The 12,546-nt window shown below is 46.7% G+C and overlaps 8 non-coding genes across 8 annotated transcripts; all 8 read left to right on the top strand.

The window, feature by feature from the left end:
- Nucleotides 1-917: 917 nt before the first annotated feature.
- On the top strand, nucleotides 918-1,036 carry TRNAL-CAA (transfer RNA leucine (anticodon CAA)). Its single transcript has 2 exons — nucleotides 918-955; nucleotides 991-1,036. It is a non-coding gene; the product is annotated as a tRNA-Leu (tRNA).
- Nucleotides 1,037-1,282: 246 nt separating this feature from the next.
- TRNAL-CAA (transfer RNA leucine (anticodon CAA)) lies at nucleotides 1,283-1,401 on the top strand. The gene is made up of 2 exons: nucleotides 1,283-1,320; nucleotides 1,356-1,401. It is a non-coding gene; the product is annotated as a tRNA-Leu (tRNA).
- Nucleotides 1,402-2,741: 1,340 nt separating this feature from the next.
- Nucleotides 2,742-2,860, top strand: TRNAL-CAA (transfer RNA leucine (anticodon CAA)). Its single transcript has 2 exons — nucleotides 2,742-2,779; nucleotides 2,815-2,860. It is a non-coding gene; the product is annotated as a tRNA-Leu (tRNA).
- Nucleotides 2,861-3,287: 427 nt separating this feature from the next.
- Nucleotides 3,288-3,406, top strand: TRNAL-CAA (transfer RNA leucine (anticodon CAA)). The gene is made up of 2 exons: nucleotides 3,288-3,325; nucleotides 3,361-3,406. It is a non-coding gene; the product is annotated as a tRNA-Leu (tRNA).
- Nucleotides 3,407-5,698: 2,292 nt separating this feature from the next.
- On the top strand, nucleotides 5,699-5,817 carry TRNAL-CAA (transfer RNA leucine (anticodon CAA)). The gene is made up of 2 exons: nucleotides 5,699-5,736; nucleotides 5,772-5,817. It is a non-coding gene; the product is annotated as a tRNA-Leu (tRNA).
- A 1,339-nt stretch (nucleotides 5,818-7,156) lies between these two features.
- Nucleotides 7,157-7,275, top strand: TRNAL-CAA (transfer RNA leucine (anticodon CAA)). Its single transcript has 2 exons — nucleotides 7,157-7,194; nucleotides 7,230-7,275. It is a non-coding gene; the product is annotated as a tRNA-Leu (tRNA).
- Nucleotides 7,276-7,702: 427 nt separating this feature from the next.
- On the top strand, nucleotides 7,703-7,821 carry TRNAL-CAA (transfer RNA leucine (anticodon CAA)). The gene is made up of 2 exons: nucleotides 7,703-7,740; nucleotides 7,776-7,821. It is a non-coding gene; the product is annotated as a tRNA-Leu (tRNA).
- A 3,018-nt stretch (nucleotides 7,822-10,839) lies between these two features.
- On the top strand, nucleotides 10,840-10,958 carry TRNAL-UAA (transfer RNA leucine (anticodon UAA)). Its single transcript has 2 exons — nucleotides 10,840-10,877; nucleotides 10,913-10,958. It is a non-coding gene; the product is annotated as a tRNA-Leu (tRNA).
- Nucleotides 10,959-12,546: the final 1,588 nt, after the last annotated feature.

Genomic DNA, 12,546 nt, shown 5'->3' with positions numbered 1-12,546 from the left:
AAATATCGTGTCAAAATGGCCGAGTTGTCCAAGGCGCCAGACATAAGGGAAACCTTGCCCAGTGATACGAGTGTAACGAGGCTTCTGGTCCACGTATGTGTGCGTGGGTTCGAATCCCACTTCTGACAAACTTGTTTTACTTTACTGCAAGCATGAAGTCAGTCTCTTCTTTTGCTGGGGCTGATATATCGTGTCAGAATGGCCGAGTGGTCTAAGGCGCCAGACTCAAGGGAAACCTTGCCCAGTGATACGGGTTGAACGAGGCTTCTGGTCCACGTATGTGGGCGTGGGTTCGAATCCTTTTCTGACAAACTTTTTTTACTTCACTAACAGAACAAAGTCAGTGTCTCCTTTTGCTGGGGCTGAAATGTTATGTCAGAATGGCCGAGTGGTCAAAGGCGCCCGACTTAAGGGAAACCGTGCCCAGTGATACGAGTGTAACGAGGCTTCTGGTCCAAGTATGTGTGCGTGGGTTCGATTCTCACTTCCGTCAATTTTTTTTACTTTACTGCCAGCACAGAGTCAGCGTCTTCTTTTACTGGGGCTGACATATTTTATCAGAATGGCCGCGTGGTCTAAGGCGCTAGATTCAAGGGAAACCTTTCCCAGTGATACGAGTTGAACGAGGCTTCTGGTCCTTGTATGTGTGCGTGGGTTCGAATCCCACTTCTGACAATTTTTTTACTTTACTACCAGAAGAAAATCAGTGTCTCCTTTTGCTGGGCTGAAATATCGTGTCAGAATGGCCGAGTTGTCCAAGGCGCCAGACATAAGGGAAACCTTGCCCAGGGATACGGGTTGAACGAGGCTTCTGGTCTACCTATGTGGGCGTGGGTTCAAATCCCACTTCTGAGAAGCTTTTTTTTACTTGACTACCAGCACAAAGTCAGTGTCTCCTTTTGCTGGGGCTGATATGTATCAGAATGGCCAAGTGGTCTAAGGCGCCAGACTCAAGGGAAACCTTGCCCAGTGATACGGGTTGAACGAGGCTTCTGGTGCACGTATGTGGGCGTGGGTTCGAATCACACTTCTGACAAACTTTTTTTACTTTACTACCAGCACAGAGTCAGCGTCTTCTTTTGCTGAGGCTGACATATCGTATCAGACTGGCCGAGTGGTCTAAGGCGCCAGACACAAGGTAAACCTTGCGCAGTGATACGGGTTGAACGAGGCTTCTGGTCCACGTATGAGGGCGTGGGTTCGAATCCCACTTTTGACAAACTTTTTTTATTTTACTACAAGAAGAAAGTCAGTGTCTCCTTTCGCTGGGCTGAAATATTGTGTCAGAATGGCCGAGTGGTCGAAGGCGCTAGATTCAAGGGAAACCTTTCCCAGTGATACGAGTTGAACGAGGCTTCTGGTCTACGTATGTGGGCGTGGGTTCAAATCCCACTTCTGAGAAGCTCTATTTTTTTACTTTACTACCAGCACAGAGTCAGTGTCTCTTTTTGCTGCGGCTGAAATATCGTGTCAGAATGGCCGAGTGGTCTAAGGCTCCAGACTCAAAGGAAACCTTGCCCAGTGATACGGGTTGAACGAGGCTTCTGGTCCACGTATGTGGGCGTGGGTTCGAATCCTATTCTCACAACTTTTTTTTACTTTACTACCAGAACAAAGCCAGTGTCTCCTTTTGCTGGGCTGAAATATTGTGTCAGAATAACCGAGTGGTCTAAGGCGCCAGACTCAAGGTAAACCTTGCGCAGTGATACGGGTTGAATGAGGCTTCTAGTCCACGTATGACGGCGTGGGTTTGAATCCTACTTCTGACAAACTTTTTTTATTTTACTACATGAACAAAGTCAGTGTCTCCTTTTGCTGGGGCTGATATATCGTATCAGAATGGCCGAGTGGTCTAAGGCGCCAGACTGAAGGGAAACCTTGCGCGGTGATGCGAGTTGAACGAGGCTTCTGGTCCACGTATGTGTGCGTGGGTTCGAATCTCACTTCCGTCAATTTTTTTTACTTTACTGCCAGCACAGAGCCAGCGTCTTCTTTTACTGGGGCTGACATATTGTATCAGAATGGCCGAGTGGTCTCAGGCGCCAGACGGAAGGGAAACCTTGCTCGGTGATGCGAGTTGAACGAGGTTTGTGGTCGACGTATGTGGGGGTGGGTTCGAATCCTATTGTCACAAACTTTTTTCTACTTTACTACCAGAAGAAGTCAGTGTCTTCTTTTGCTGGGCTGAAATGTTGTGTCAGAATGGCCGAGTGGTCAAAGGCGCCCAACTTAAGGGAAACCGTGCCCAGTGATACGAGTGTAACGAGGCTTCTGGTCCAAGTATGTGTGCGTGGGTTCGATTCTCACTTCCGTCAATTTTTTTTTACTTTACTGCCAGCACGGAGTCAGCGTCTTCTTTTACTGGAGCTGACATATTGTATCAGAATGGCCGCGTGGTCTAAGGCGCCAGATTCAAGGGAAACCTTTCCCAGTGATACGAGTTGAACGAGGCTTCTGGTCCACGTATGTGTTCGTGGGTTCGAATCCCATTTCTGACAATTTTTTTTACTTTACTACCAGAAGAAAGTCAGTGTCTCCTTTTGCTGGGCTGAAATATCGTGTCAGAATGGCCGAGTTGTCCAAGGCGCCAGACATAAGGGAAACCTTGCCCAGTGATACGGGTTGAACGAGGCTTCTGGTCTACCTATGAGGGCGTGGGTTCAAATCCCACTTCTGAGAAGCTTTTTTTTACTTTACTACCAGCACAAAGTCAGTGTCTCCTTTTGCTGGGGCTGATATGTATCAGAATGGCCAAGTGGTCTAAAGCGCCAGACTCAAGGGAAACCTTGCCCAGTGATACGGGTTGAACGAGGCTTCTGGTCCACGTATGTGGGCGTGGGTTCGAATCCCACTTCTGACAAACTTTTTTTACTTTACTACCAGCACAGAGTCAGCGTCTTCTTTTGCTGAGGCTGACATATCGTATCAGAATGGCCGAGTGGTCTAAGGCGCCAGACACAAGGTAAACCTTGCGCAGTGATACGGGTTGAACGAGGCTTCTGGTCCACATATGAGGGCGTGGGTTCGAATCCCACTTTTGACAAACTTTTTTATTTTACTACAAGAACAAAGTCAGTGTCTCCTTTTGCTGGGGCTGATATATCGTATCAGAATGGCCGAGTGGTCTAAGGCGCCAGACTGAAGGGAAACCTTGCGTGGTGATGCGAGTTGAACGAGGCTTCTGGTCCACGTATGTGTGCGTGGGTTCGAATCTCACTTCCGTCAATTTTTTTACTTTACTACCAGCACAAAGTCAGTGTCTCCTTTTGCTGGGGCTGACATATTGTATCAGAATGGCCGCGTGGTCTAAGGCGCCAGATTCAAGGGAAACCTTTCCCAGTGATACGAGTCGGACGAGGCTTCTGGTCCACGTATGTGGGCGTGGGTTCGAATCCCACTTCTGACAATTTTTTTTACTTTACTACCAGAACAAAGTCAGTGTCTTCTTTTGCTGGAGCTTATAAATCGTGTCAGAACGGCCGAGTTGTCTAAGGCACCAGACTTAAGGGAAACATTTCCCGGTGATACGGGTTAAACGAGGCTTCTGGTTCACGTATGTGGGCGTGGGTTCGAATCCCACTTCTGACAAACTTTTTTTACTTTACTACCAGCACGAAGTCAGTGTCTTCTTTTGCTGGGGCTGATATATCGTGTCAGATTGGCCGAGTGGTCTAAGGCGCCAGACTCAAGGGAAACCTTGCCCAGTGATAGGGGTTGAACGAGGCTTCTGGTCCACGTATGTGAGCGTGGGTTCGAATCCCTCTTCTGACAAACTTTTTTTTACTTTACTACCAGCACGAAGTCAGTGTCTTCTTTTGCTGGGGCTGATATCTCGTATCAGAATGGCCGAGTGGTCTAAGGCGCCAGACGCAAGGAAAACCTTGCCCAGTGATACGAGTTGAACGAGGCTTCTGGTCCACGTATGTGTGCGTGGGTTCGAATCCCACTTCAGTCAATTTTTTTTACTTTACTACCAGCACAAAGTCAGCGTCTTCTTTTACTGGGGCTGACATATTGTATCAGAATGGCCGCGTGGTCTAAGGCGCCAGACTTAAGGGAAACATTTCCCGGTGATACGGGTTAAACGAGGCTTCTGGTTCACGTATGTGGGCGTGGGTTCGAATCCCACTTCTGACAAACTTTTTTTACTTTACTACCAGCACGAAGTCAGTGTCTTCTTTTGCTGGGGCTGATATATCGTGTGCAGTGAGGTTAAAGTATTGGCTTATGCAGATGATGTCGCATTCTTTTGCACAGATAAACCAAGTGTCGAAATTGTGGTATATACTATTGAAAAGTTTGGCGTGGCATCAGGAGCTCGTTTAAATGCCTCTAAAAGTTTAGGACTGTGGTTTGGCTTGTGGGGTAGGACACCGAACCACTTTGCAGGGATTAATTGGACAAGAACTCCTCCAACATACCTCGGTGTACCATTGCATGCATATAGATTCAGTGCGCATTACTGGAAGGAACGTGTCCCTAAGCTTGAACGACAGGCCCAGACATTTGTGCCCTATTGACATTCGATATTTGGGAGAGCTGAAGCTTGTAATACTTTCTTAGCGACAAAACTTTACTATGTATTGCAACTTATTCATTGCGCAAGATTCCATATACAACGCTTTCATCGGATTTTCGCTACTTTTATATGGTCTTTGACTTTTGAGCCCATGCGTCGTGATAATATATTCAAGCCAGTTAGTGAGGGTGGGTTAGGACTAAAACACCTTTATCTATGGCAAATAGTGTCCCGATTCTTCTTTTTTCGAGACAATTCCCATCCTGTAATCCGTTCCTTCTTGCAGGTTACACTTGTTGATTGCTTACCAGATTTAATTGTTTCATCCAACTTCTCCGAACGCCCATGCTTGTGGGGATTCATGCAGGAAGTTTACCTCGCAGTTCAGTTCCTTAAAGCTCGCTTCTCTGTAGAATACCTGTACTCAGTAACGCGCAAGGTGCTTTATAAGGACCTACTGAGTACACTCTTCCCACCTCCATTGTGCCGTTCACTGTACGCCAATCTTCCTGGTCACGATGTGTTGAAGCGAGTGCGCAAAATGTACATTCCACCAAATTCAAAAACATTCTTCTATAAACTCCACTCTGAAACATTGGCGGTAAACACATGGTTAGAAAGAAAAGGTATTTTCATTCCGTCTGTTAACTGCCGTCTATGTGATGTGCCGGAAACGATTGAACATTGCTTTGTTAGCTGCAAAGATGCCATACTATTTTGGGATGTCCTTCAGCGAGCACTGAAAAAACGTTTCGTCATTAATTCTCACACAATACGTTATCTTCTGCCAGCAACACTTGATGAAGTACCATATGATATGTTTTTCCTCATGTGTTTGCACAGCTTGTAGAAGACACGAATGCAAGACCGCAATGCAGAGCCCACCACCTCTTCAAGCGCACACTTCATTCAAATGGCTATCCACCTAAAAAACATCTACGACGAGCTAGACTTTAGACCGGACTGGTACTCCGTCTTAGAGAACTGTTTGACCTCACCCCTTTTTGTTTGTATAACACGATGTGAAAAACTCTTCATGTGAGGAACTCACGCTGTGTTAGCCATTTAGTGTTTATGAGTAACGCTTGAGCGCTTACTTTGGCGATTTGATTGTACTTTTGTTCGCTTGATATTGTCTTTATTGCCCAAGTACTTTAATAAATACCATGGAAAAAAAGTGTCAGAATGGCCGAGTGGTCGAAGGCGCTAGATTCAAGGGAAACCTTTCCCAGTGATACGAGTTGAACGAGGCTTCTGGTCTACGTATGTGGGCGTGGGTTCAAATCCCACTTCTGAGAAGCTCTATTTTTTTACTTTACTACCAGCACAGAGTCAGTGTCTCTTTTTGCTGCGGCTGAAATATCGTGTCAGAATGGCCGAGTGGTCTAAGGCTCCAGACTCAAAGGAAACCTTGCCCAGTGATACGGGTTGAACGAGGCTTCTGGTCCACGTATGTGGGCGTGGGTTCGAATCCTATTCTCACAACTTTTTTTTACTTTACTACCAGAACAAAGCCAGTGTCTCCTTTTGCTGGGCTGAAATATTGTGTCAGAATAACCGAGTGGTCTAAGGCGCCAGACTCAAGGTAAACCTTGCGCAGTGATACGGGTTGAATGAGGCTTCTAGTCCACGTATGACGGCGTGGGTTTGAATCCTACTTCTGACAAACTTTTTTTATTTTACTACATGAACAAAGTCAGTGTCTCCTTTTGCTGGGGCTGATATATCGTATCAGAATGGCCGAGTGGTCTAAGGCGCCAGACTGAAGGGAAACCTTGCGCGGTGATGCGAGTTGAACGAGGCTTCTGGTCCACGTATGTGTGCGTGGGTTCGAATCTCACTTCCGTCAATTTTTTTTACTTTACTGCCAGCACAGAGCCAGCGTCTTCTTTTACTGGGGCTGACATATTGTATCAGAATGGCCGAGTGGTCTCAGGCGCCAGACGGAAGGGAAACCTTGCTCGGTGATGCGAGTTGAACGAGGTTTGTGGTCGACGTATGTGGGGGTGGGTTCGAATCCTATTGTCACAAACTTTTTTCTACTTTACTACCAGAAGAAGTCAGTGTCTTCTTTTGCTGGGCTGAAATGTTGTGTCAGAATGGCCGAGTGGTCAAAGGCGCCCAACTTAAGGGAAACCGTACCCAGTGATACGAGTGTAACGAGGCTTCTGGTCCAAGTATGTGTGCGTGGGTTCGATTCTCACTTCCGTCAATTTTTTTTACTTTACTGCCAGCACGGAGTCAGCGTCTTCTTTTACTGGAGCTGACATATTGTATCAGAATGGCCGCGTGGTCTAAGGCGCCAGATTCAAGGGAAACCTTTCCCAGTGATACGAGTTGAACGAGGCTTCTGGTCCACGTATGTGTTCGTGGGTTCGAATCCCATTTCTGACAATTTTTTTTACTTTACTACCAGAAGAAAGTCAGTGTCTCCTTTTGCTGGGCTGAAATATCGTGTCAGAATGGCCGAGTTGTCCAAGGCGCCAGACATAAGGGAAACCTTGCCCAGTGATACGGGTTGAACGAGGCTTCTGGTCTACCTATGAGGGCGTGGGTTCAAATCCCACTTCTGAGAAGCTTTTTTTTACTTTACTACCAGCACAAAGTCAGTGTCTCCTTTTGCTGGGGCTGATATGTATCAGAATGGCCAAGTGGTCTAAAGCGCCAGACTCAAGGGAAACCTTGCCCAGTGATACGGGTTGAACGAGGCTTCTGGTCCACGTATGTGGGCGTGGGTTCGAATCCCACTTCTGACAAACTTTTTTTACTTTACTACCAGCACAGAGTCAGCGTCTTCTTTTGCTGAGGCTGACATATCGTATCAGAATGGCCGAGTGGTCTAAGGCGCCAGACACAAGGTAAACCTTGCGCAGTGATACGGGTTGAACGAGGCTTCTGGTCCACATATGAGGGCGTGGGTTCGAATCCCACTTTTGACAAACTTTTTTATTTTACTACAAGAACAAAGTCAGTGTCTCCTTTTGCTGGGGCTGATATATCGTATCAGAATGGCCGAGTGGTCTAAGGCGCCAGACTGAAGGGAAACCTTGCGTGGTGATGCGAGTTGAACGAGGCTTCTGGTCCACGTATGTGTGCGTGGGTTCGAATCTCACTTCCGTCAATTTTTTTACTTTACTACCAGCACAAAGTCAGTGTCTCCTTTTGCTGGGGCTGACATATTGTATCAGAATGGCCGCGTGGTCTAAGGCGCCAGATTCAAGGGAAACCTTTCCCAGTGATACGAGTCGGACGAGGCTTCTGGTCCACGTATGTGGGCGTGGGTTCGAATCCCACTTCTGACAATTTTTTTTACTTTACTACCAGAACAAAGTCAGTGTCTTCTTTTGCTGGAGCTTATATATCGTGTCAGAACGGCCGAGTTGTCTAAGGCACCAGACTTAAGGGAAACATTTCCCGGTGATACGGGTTAAACGAGGCTTCTGGTTCACGTATGTGGGCGTGGGTTCGAATCCCACTTCTGACAAACTTTTTTTACTTTACTACCAGCACGAAGTCAGTGTCTTCTTTTGCTGGGGCTGATATATCGTGTCAGATTGGCCGAGTGGTCTAAGGCGCCAGACTCAAGGGAAACCTTGCCCAGTGATAGGGGTTGAACGAGGCTTCTGGTCCACGTATGTGAGCGTGGGTTCGAATCCCTCTTCTGACAAACTTTTTTTTACTTTACTACCAGCACGAAGTCAGTGTCTTCTTTTGCTGGGGCTGATATCTCGTATCAGAATGGCCGAGTGGTCTAAGGCGCCAGACGCAAGGAAAACCTTGCCCAGTGATACGAGTTGAACGAGGCTTCTGGTCCACGTATGTGTGCGTGGGTTCGAATCCCACTTCAGTCAATTTTTTTTACTTTACTACCAGCACAAAGTCAGCGTCTTCTTTTACTGGGGCTGACATATTGTATCAGAATGGCCGCGTGGTCTAAGGCGCCAGACTTAAGGGAAACATTTCCCGGTGATACGGGTTAAACGAGGCTTCTGGTTCACGTATGTGGGCGTGGGTTCGAATCCCACTTCTGACAAACTTTTTTTACTTTACTACCAGCACGAAGTCAGTGTCTTCTTTTGCTGGGGCTGATATATCGTGTGCAGTGAGGTTAAAGTATTGGCTTATGCAGATGATGTCGCATTCTTTTGCACAGATAAACCAAGTGTCGAAATTGTGGTATATACTATTGAAAAGTTTGGCGTGGCATCAGGAGCTCGTTTAAATGCCTCTAAAAGTTTAGGACTGTGGTTTGGCTTGTGGGGTAGGACACCGAACCACTTTGCAGGGATTAATTGGACAAGAACTCCTCCAACATACCTCGGTGTACCATTGCATGCATATAGATTCAGTGCGCATTACTGGAAGGAACGTGTCCCTAAGCTTGAACGACAGGCCCAGACATTTGTGCCCTATTGACATTCGATATTTGGGAGAGCTGAAGCTTGTAATACTTTCTTAGCGACAAAACTTTACTATGTATTGCAACTTATTCATTGCGCAAGATTCCATATACAACGCTTTCATCGGATTTTCGCTACTTTTATATGGTCTTTGACTTTTGAGCCCATGCGTCGTGATAATATATTCAAGCCAGTTAGTGAGGGTGGGTTAGGACTAAAACACCTTTATCTATGGCAAATAGTGTCCCGATTCTTCTTTTTTCGAGACAATTCCCATCCTGTAATCCGTTCCTTCTTGCAGGTTACACTTGTTGATTGCTTACCAGATTTAATTGTTTCATCCAACTTCTCCGAACGCCCATGCTTGTGGGGATTCATGCAGGAAGTTTACCTCGCAGTTCAGTTCCTTAAAGCTCGCTTCTCTGTAGAATACCTGTACTCAGTAACGCGCAAGGTGCTTTATAAGGACCTACTGAGTACACTCTTCCCACCTCCATTGTGCCGTTCACTGTACGCCAATCTTCCTGGTCACGATGTGTTGAAGCGAGTGCGCAAAATGTACATTCCACCAAATTCAAAAACATTCTTCTATAAACTCCACTCTGAAACATTGGCGGTAAACACATGGTTAGAAAGAAAAGGTATTTTCATTCCGTCTGTTAACTGCCGTCTATGTGATGTGCCGGAAACGATTGAACATTGCTTTGTTAGCTGCAAAGATGCCATACTATTTTGGGATGTCCTTCAGCGAGCACTGAAAAAACGTTTCGTCATTAATTCTCACACAATACGTTATCTTCTGCCAGCAACACTTGATGAAGTACCATATGATATGTTTTTCCTCATGTGTTTGCACAGCTTGTAGAAGACACGAATGCAAGACCGCAATGCAGAGCCCACCACCTCTTCAAGCGCACACTTCATTCAAATGGCTATCCACCTAAAAAACATCTACGACGAGCTAGACTTTAGACCGGACTGGTACTCCGTCTTAGAGAACTGTTTGACCTCACCCCTTTTTGTTTGTATAACACGATGTGAAAAACTCTTCATGTGAGGAACTCACGCTGTGTTAGCCATTTAGTGTTTATGAGTAACGCTTGAGCGCTTACTTTGGCGATTTGATTGTACTTTTGTTCGCTTGATATTGTCTTTATTGCCCAAGTACTTTAATAAATACCATGGAAAAAAAGTGTCAGAATGGCCGAGTGGTCTAAGGCGCCAGACGCAAGGGAAACCTTACCCAGTGATACGAGTTGAACGAGGCTTCTGGTCCACGTATGTGTGCGTGGGTTCGAATCCCACTTCTGTCATTTTTTTTACTTTACTACCAGCACAGAGTCAGCGTCTTCTTTTACTGGGGCTGACATATTGTATCAGAATGGCCGCGTGGTCTAAGGCGCCAGATTCAAGGGAAACCTTGCCCAGGGATACGAGTTGAACGAGGCTTCTGGTCCACGTATGTGTGCGTGGGTTCTAATCCCACTTCTGACAATTTTTTTTACTTTACTACCAGAAGAAAGTCAGTGTCTCCTTTAGCTTGGCCGAAATATCGTGTCAAAATGGCCGAGTTGTCCAAGGCGCCAGACATAAGGGAAACCTTGCCCAGTGATACGAGTGTAACGAGGCTTCTGGTCCACGTATGTGTGCGTGGGTTCGAATCCCACTTCTGACAAACTTTTTTTACTTTACTGCAAGCACGAAGTCAGTCTCTTCTTTTGCTGGGGCTGATATATCGTGTCAGAATGGCCGAGTGGTCTAAGGCGCCAGACTCAAGGGAAACCTTGCCCAGTGATACGGGTTGAACGAGGCTTCTGGTCCACGTATGTGGGCGTGGGTTCGAATCCTTTTCTGACAAACTTTTTTACTTCACTAACAGAACAAAGTCAGTGTCTCCTTTTGCTGGGGCTGAAATGTTATGTCAGAATGGCCGAGTGGTCAAAGGCGCCCGACTTAAGGGAAACCGTGCCCAGTGATACGAGTGTAACGAGGCTTCTGGTCCACGTATGTGTGCGTGGGTTCGAATCCCACTTCTGACAAACTTTTTTTACTTTACTGCAAGCACGAAGTCAGTCTCTTCTTTTGCTGGGGCTGATATATCGTGTCAGAATGGCCGAGTGGTCTAAGGCGCCAGACTCAAGGGAAACCTTGCCCAGTGATACGGGTTGAACGAGGCTTCTGGTCCACGTATGTGGGCGTGGGTTCGAATCCTTTTCTGACAAACTTTTTTTACTTCACTAACAGAACAAAGTCAGTGTCTCCTTTTGCTGGGGCTGAAATGTTGTGTCAGAATGGCCGAGTTGTCCGAGGCGCCAGACATAAGGGAAACCTTGCCCAGGGATACGGGTTGAACGAGGCTTCTGGTCTACCTATGTGGGCGTGGGTTCAAATCCCACTTCTGAGAAGCTTTTTTTTACTTGACTACCAGCACAAAGTCAGTGTCTCCTTTTGCTGGGGCTGATATGTATCAGAATGGCCAAGTGGTCTAAGGCGCCAGACTCAAGGGAAACCTTGCCCAGTGATACGGGTTGAACGAGGCTTCTGGTCCGCGTATGTGGGCGTGGGTTCGAATCACACTTCTGACAAACTTTTTTTACTTTACTACCAGCACAGAGTCAGCGTCTTCTTTTGCTGAGGCTGACATATCGTATCAGACTGGCCGAGTGGTCTAAGGCGCCAGACACAAGGTAAACCTTGCGCAGTGATACGGGTTGAACGAGGCTTCTGGTCCACGTATGAGGGCGTGGGTTCGAATCCCACTTTTGACAAACTTTTTTTATTTTACTACAAGAAGAAAGTCAGTGTCTCCTTTCGCTGGGCTGAAATATTGTGTCAGAATGGCCGAGTGGTCGAAGGCGCTAGATTCAAGGGAAACCTTTCCCAGTGATACGAGTTGAACGAGGCTTCTGGTCCACGTATGTGTGCGTGGGTTCGAATCCTACTTCTGACAATTTTTTTTACTTTACTACCAGAAGAAAGTCAGTGTCTCCTTTTGCTGGGCTGAAATATCGTGTCAGAATGGCCGAGTTGTCCAAGGCGCCAGACATAAGGGAAACCTTGCCCAGGGATACGGGTTGAACGAGGCTTCTGGTCTACCTATGTGGGCGTGGGTTCAAATCCCACTTCTGAGAAGCTCTTTTTTTTACTTTACTACCAGCACAAAGTCAGTGTCTCTTTTTGCTGGGGCTGAAATATCGTGCCAGAATGGCCGAGTGGTCTAAGGCTCCAGACTCAAAGGAAACCTTGCCCAGTGATACGGGTTGAACGAGGCTTCTGGTCCACGTATGTGGGCGTGGGTTCGAATCCTATTCTCACAACTTTTTTTTTACTTTACTACCAGAACAAAGCCAGTATCTCCTTTTGCTGGGCTGAAATATTGTGTCAGAATGACCTAGTGGTCTAAGGCGCCAGACTCAAGGTACACCTTACGCAGTGATACGGGTTGAATGAGGCTTCTGGTCCACGTATGAGGGCGTGGGTTGGAATCCTACTTCTGACAAACTTTTTTTATTTTACTACAAGAACAAAGTCAGTGTCTCCTTTTGCTGGGCTGAAATATTGTGTCAGAATGGCCGAGTGGTGGAAGGCGCTGGACTCAATGGTAACCGTGCCCAGTCATACGAGTTG

This window comes from Rhipicephalus microplus, chromosome 2 (genome assembly GCF_043290135.1).
Source record: "Rhipicephalus microplus isolate Deutch F79 chromosome 2, USDA_Rmic, whole genome shotgun sequence".
NCBI classification, from domain to species: Eukaryota; Metazoa; Arthropoda; class Arachnida; order Ixodida; family Ixodidae; genus Rhipicephalus; species Rhipicephalus microplus.
This window is presented reverse-complemented; position numbering and strand designations above follow the sequence as displayed.